Source organism: Callorhinus ursinus, unplaced genomic scaffold (assembly GCF_003265705.2).
Source record: "Callorhinus ursinus isolate GAN/ISIS: 27379988/994484 unplaced genomic scaffold, GSC_fseal_2.0 scaffold4, whole genome shotgun sequence".
NCBI classification, from domain to species: domain Eukaryota; kingdom Metazoa; phylum Chordata; class Mammalia; order Carnivora; family Otariidae; genus Callorhinus; species Callorhinus ursinus.
In genome coordinates, this window is record NW_027397066.1 from 68,826,218 (window position 1) to 68,833,095 (window position 6,878).

Below are 6,878 nucleotides of genomic sequence, written 5' to 3' on the forward strand. Positions count from 1 at the left end.
TACAGGGAAGTGTTAACCCAGCTTTAATTATATTCCCCATTTAGAAAGTAGGTTCTGTAGTTTTAACCTGCAGCATTGTGAAGGATTTCAATTTAGTGGATGCTCGCAAGTGCAATATATAAATTCCTTATTTTCCATGTCGTGTTGTATGTAAGTAAGTCTCCAAGGAATCCAAGATCTTAAAATGAGTCATATTTGCTTTCTTTGTCTGGTTAAAAAAGTCAAAGGCCATGAAAATACGTGTGTCCAGACAAATATATTATCCAGTTTAGAATAAAATTAGGCTGAGAAATATAAAAAATATTGCTGATCTATGACATTTTTACCACCTTTCTGCAGTTACCAAGTTGTTGTTGTTGTTTTTTAACTTGTTCCCCTGTGGTGATTTTTTTTTTTAAGATTTTATGTATTTATTTGAGAGACAGAGAATGAGAGAGAGAGCATGAGAGGGGGTAGGGTCAGATGGAGAAGCCGACTCCCCACTGAGTAGGGATCCCGATGTGGGACTCGATCCCGGGACTCCAGGATCATGACCCGAGCTGAACTGAGCCACCCAGGCGCCCCCTGTGGTGATCATGTTCTTCCAGTGATTTTTTTATTTATAGTCAGTTTAGAACTTCCATAGTTACGAACAGAGCTATGCTCTAGAGCAAACAGTTTGCATTCTGCTCACCAGCAGCAAATAATTTTAGTAAGTTGGTCTATAGTCATTTTAGTTTTGTCTGTGTTTTGCTGTTTCCTGTAAGGTATTAGTCATTAACTGGTGGCCCTTGGACTACAAACTGTTTTATTTTGTCAACTCAGTGTTTTTGTTTTGTTTTTAATATGGAACACTTCACGAATTTGCGTGTCATCCTTGCACAGGGCCCATGCTAATCTTCTATCGTTCCAATTTTAGTATATGTGCTGTCGAAGCGAGCACTAACTCAGTGTTTTTATTTTTCTCTTTGTTCAATTTGTGTCCTTTTAGGTGAACCAAGTACCTAAAGGTTTTGCTATAAAACTCCAGCCATCTCTTTTATATATATAGCCTATTCATTTTAAATGCCTGTACCTGGCTGGCATTTAATGGCATTTAAGTTTATCATATTGACTGTGTGAGTACTGGTAAGAAGAGGGATAAATGGTAAAGATCAAAAGTGACAAAAATAAAAAATAAAAGATAACCATTCCATGTAAATACAGTATATAAGATGAATCAATTCACAGGAGAAGCAATCAGGAATTGATCATCTATTCTTTGTGAAAAGGGCTGGGCCCATGCCAGGGATAGTAGGAAGAGCGACTGTCAGAATTGAAAACTTCGGGAGTGAGAGAGAGAGCACGAGCTGGGTGAAGGGCAGAGCGAGAAGCAGTGAGCAGGGAGCCTGATTCGGGGCTTGATCCTGGGACTCCAGGATCATGACCTGAGCCAAAGGCAGACGCTAAGCTGACTGGGCCACCCAGACGCCCCAAAAGCTTTTGATTGTGAAGCAAGAGGATCAGCATCAAAGTTGAATGTTTTTTAGCTTCATGTACATTCAGAAGACAGCTCGGAGTTTGTTGGAAGAACTAAAGGCCAAGCATGGTGAAAGCGAGGTTGATGAGATTATTGCTGCAAACTACGCCTAGCTTTGCAGGTTGCAGGCCTATTTGAATCTGCACAACATCAAAGTGAGGAGAGAGGCTGCAAGTGCTTATAATGCAATTTCTTAGAAGAAGGAAAGTTCTTCACTCAATACAGATGAAATTGTTCCATTTGGGGGAAAAGATGACAACAGGATATATATAGTGAGGTGGTGAATACTGTGCGGGATTTTAAAACTTCGAAGAAACAGTGCAAACTTCCTGTGGGAGAACGCATCCTGGGATTGCAGGTTTAAGCTTCCTTTATTTTAAACAGTTTTTCAGATTGGACTATTTCGTAATTTGCAGAGTTTATGTGCGGGGGGATAGAGGAATAGATTTGTCCCTTGTCATAGCCCTAGTGATCTCAGATATGAAAGCAAAAATGAAAATCCATGATTTAAAAATGCTGCAGATATGATTTTGCTATGGGTAAAAAAAATTTAATTATTAAAATTGTGGTTAGATATAACATAAAACTTACCATTTTAACTGTACATGTTTAAGTGTACAGTTCTATGGCATTAAGTATATTCACATTGTTGTGCAATAATTATCACCATCCATTTCCAGAACTTCATCTTCCCCAACTGAAACTCTGTACCCATTTCACACTAACTCCCCATTCCTCCCTTCCTGCTCCCCCTTTGCCCCCCACCTCCCAACCTTACAATCACCATTCTAATTTGTCTCTATAAATCTGACTACTCTAGGTACCTCATGGAAGTGTAATCATATAATATTTGTTCTTTTATGGCTGGCTTATTTCACTTAGCATGATGTCTTCTAGGTTCATCCATGTTGTAGCATGTGTCAGAATTTTCTTCCTTTTAAAGGCTGAATATACCACATTTTATGCATGTCTTCATCTAGCAATGGACACTTGGGTTGCTTTCACCTTTTGGCTATTGTGAACCATTCTGCTATGAATATGGGTGTACAGATATTTATTTGAACCTGCTTTCAGTTCTTATGGGCATATATTTAGAAGTGAATTGCTGTATTATATGGTAATTCTATTTTTTTTGAGGAATGATCATATCATTTTGCACAGTGGCTGCACCATTTTACATTCTCATCAGCAGCGCACAAGCTTCCAATTTCTGCACATCCTTGCCAACACTTGTTATTTTCTGTTTTTTTTTTTTTGATAATAGCTATCCTAAGGTGTATAAAGTTGTATCTCATTTTGGTTTTGTTTTGCAAAACCGTTGAACTGCTGTTGAACAGTTTTTCCTGTGCTTATTGCCTACTTGTATATCTTCTTTGGAGAAATGTCTGTTTATTTAAGTCCTTTGCCCATTTTTGAATTGGGCTGTTTGTTTTTTGTTTTTGAGTTGTAGGAATTCTTCATATATTCTGGATGTTAATCCCTTATCAAATACCCAATTTGCATATATTTTCTTAATTCTGTGGGCTGTCTTTTCACTCTGTTAATAGGATCCTTTGATGCACAAAAGCTTATAATTTTGATGAAATCCATTTACTTATTTTTTCTTTTGTTGCCTGGGCTTGTGGTGTCATCTCCAATAAATCATTGTCAAATCCAATACCATGAAGCTTTCCCCTTTGTTTTCTTCTCAGTTTTATAATTTCAATTCCTACTTTTATTTCTTTGATTAATTTTGAGCCAATTTTTGTATATGGCATAAGGTCAGTGTTCCTTTTTTTTCTACGTGTGTATTAGTTTTTCCAACATCATTTACTGAGTAATTTTTCGTTTTTTAAAGGAAAATTCTGATTTTTATCATGCCCTTTATTTATAATTAATGTTTGCTTACATTTGTCACTTTTTTCTCTAAGTTTATTGTAAAAGATCACATCCACTGCAGGAATGTCCAGATAGACACACACACAGACACACACAGCCACACACATATATCAATACACGTGTAAACCATAAGAGTTGTGTTTGCATGAGATTCCTTTAGGCTGCTTATGCTCCAGAAGACACTATGGAACATACAGACACCGTTGAATGACTTTTTTTAATTTTTAATTTTTATTATTTTTTAATTAGTAAAGTATTTTACATTTTAATGTAATTTTATTTTTTTTAAACATTTTTAAATTTAAATTCAATTAATTAACATATAATGTATTGTTGGTTTCAGAGGTACAGGTCTATGATTCATCAGTCTTATATAATACCCAGTGCTCATTACATCACGTGCCCTCCTTAATGTCCATCACCCAGTTACCCCATCCCCCCACCCCCCTCCCCTCCAGCAACGCTCAGTTTGTTTCCTAGGATTGAGAGTCTCTTATGGTTTGTCTCCCTCTCTGGTTTTGTCTTGTTTTATTTTTTCCTCTCTTCCTCTATGGTCCTCTGTTTTGTTTCTTAAATTCCACATACTTTTATAGTATTTTGAAGAAAAGCAAAGGTAAGTTCCCTACCTTCTGGTTTAATCTCTACTGTATTTTTTGATTATAAGAGAAAATAATTATTTAATAAATCAGTATCATTCACATTTTATTTTATTTGCTTTTAAAGATTTTATTTATTTATTTGACAGAGAGAGTGAGAGAAAGCACAAGAGCAGAGGGAGAGAGAGAAGCAGGCTCCCCACTGAGTGGGGAGCCCGATGTGGGGCTCGATCCCAGGACCCTGGGATCATGACCTAAGCCCAAGGCAGACGCTCAACTGACTGAGCCACCCAGGTGCCCCTATTATTCACATTTTAAAGTACAATGGCGATGGGACTTGTATAATGTAATAGAATAAATCTAGTCACCACCAATTCTGAGGCACACATTTTATGACTGAATATATTATTTATTTGAAAAATTTATAATTATATCTTTGACAGTTTTTCTTTAATAATTTCACATATACTTTTGATTAAAGTTATTATCATGAGAATGTAATTGAGTTATGAATAAGTATTTTGGTATTTGGGTTTTCTTTAAATATTTTACAAATGTAACCTTCTCAGGTAAAACCTCAGTGAGAAACCTCAGGTAAAACCTAATCAGATTTACTGCTATTTTGTTTTTTTATGAAAGCTGAAACTTTTTTTAAATTCCATCATGATTATTTACTTATTTATTTATTTTTCTTTTCAAATTTTTATTTAAATTCTAGTTAGTTAACATACAGTGCAATATTGGTTTCAGGAGTAGAATTCAGTGGTTCATCACTTATGTACAACATCCTGTGCTCATCATAACCAGTGCCCTCCTTAATACCCATCATCCATGTAGCCAACCCCCCACCCACTTCCTTCCATCAACCCTCAGTTTGTTCTCTGTTTTTAAAAGTCTCTTAAGGTTTGTCTCCCTCTCTTTTTTTTTCTCCCCCCCACGTGCGTCTGTTCTGTTTCTTAAATGGAGTGAAATAATATGGTATTTGTCTTTCTCTGACTGACTTATTTTGCTTAGCATAATACCCTTTAGGGTATTATAATATGTTATCAAAGTTCTTTAGAAGAGTTTTTGAGGCTGTCTCATAAATGTCTTAATGTTTGACCAAAGTCCTATCCATATTGATTCATATATCAAATGACAAAGAATAATTTTTGACTCTTCAGGTGAAAGTTGTAAGGGAATGGTTCTTCCATTTTTTAATGTTATTACATGTCTGCCCTTGATTAAGTGAGTTCTGCTAGAGAGCTGTGTTTGGCCGTTTGTAAAGATGTCAGAATAAGGTCGTTTGTCCTGTAATGTGGTAGAAGGTTTTGGTAAGTCTTTAGGACACTGGTTTTAGCTAGTTTTAAGTTTTCCTTTTGTACCTCTCAGGAGTATAGGGAAAAAATAAAAGGGTGCGCTGAGAATTCCTTATGCCTCCCAGTAATTCCATAGCCAATCTGGGGTCACAATTTATAGCAAGAATTGAAGAATGCAAGAGTAAGTCAAAGATCAGCTTGGTTTGTTTTCTTTAGAATATTTAAGATTTTTGCTAAATTAACTCTAAGACTTCTTCATGTAAAAAGCTGAAGCTGGATAACCTAGCAGCAAAAATAGCACTTAACAAAAAATTTTGGAATCCTAGAACGTAATCCAATACTTGAAATAGAAGAAGTGTTTGAATTTAAAAATTCAGAGCAATGAGAGAATGAATCAGTGTTTTTAGATCTTATAACTGAGGCTATGCTCAAGATAGAAAGCTAGATTATAAATTTAGAGATCATGAGTCTGATTTACAGATTATGAAGTTTCTGGTTCTATTGCAGGAAAATTGTGTGATCTTGTTTTACCTCTGTTGAGTCATTCATGAAATAAAGACAGCAATGCCTACTGTGACTGTCAAACAATGAAAATAAATAGTACAATCAGTTCTTGATCATTAAGGTATTACTCACCTTGGGGAATGTTCTTGTTCTTCTGTTTCATTTTCATTTAATCTACACTACCCATCTTTTGACTATTTGCCATTTGTTATTGATTATTTTCTGGTGATCATTAGGGAAGAGAAATAGATGGTTAAGAAGATTTTTTTCCTCTTTTTCTTTTTGTCTGTTTTTGTTTAGGTTTTCAAAAAGCGTTGAAATTAAGATTTGAGGTTGTAAGTTGGATGCAGTGGTGTAGGGCGACTACTTGGAGCCATACAATGGGGAATGTCAGGGGGAACTTCCCCAAGTTAGTTGTAGAACCCAGGGGAGATGCTGCCTGCATCTACAGATGAAATTTTCCTTACTGATTTATTGGTTGGCAATTCATGCATTCAATTTCTCTTATGTTAGTGATTATTCTTACTTTATAACATGTACATTTAACAAGTGAGAAAGTGGACCAAGAGCTCTACCCCTCTCCCAGTGTAAGGAAGTTAAATGCTTTAACTCTGACCTTCCATCTTTCAACTTCAGTGCTATCATTGCGGCAGATTTTAGTTGTATCCTGTTTTGATTCCCTATAATCAGTGATTATGAGTAGCATTTTAACAGTTAATATTTATTTAAATTTCCATCATATTTAGCAGTTTTTAAAAAAGATTTTATTTGTTTATTTGAGAGAAATTGAGAGTGAGAGAGAGAATGAAAGTGCACAGAGGGAGAGGGAGAAGCAGGCTTCCTGCCGAGCAGGGAGCCTGACGAGGGGCTCCATCCCAGGACCCCAGGATCATGACCTGAGCTGAAGGCAGATGCTTAACTGACTGAGCCACCCAGGTGCCCCATATTTAGCAGTTTCTTTGTTTACTCTTGGTTCTTGCATCCCAAGCCTTTCTTCTTGGTTCAGTTTTCTTTTTCTTTTCTTCCTTTCTTCCTTTCTTCCTTTCTTCCTTCCTTCCTTTCTTTCTTTCTTTCTTTCTTTCTTTCTTTCTTTCTTTCTTTCTT

At 36.0% G+C, this 6,878-nt stretch overlaps 1 non-coding gene across 1 annotated transcript; it reads right to left on the reverse strand.

Annotated features, from left to right (window-relative positions):
* Positions 1–819: 819 nt before the first annotated feature.
* Positions 820–922, reverse strand: LOC112836202 (U6 spliceosomal RNA). The gene has a single exon (XR_003211428.1). It is a non-coding gene; the product is annotated as a U6 spliceosomal RNA (small nuclear RNA).
* Between the last annotated feature and the right edge of the window lie 5,956 nt (positions 923–6,878).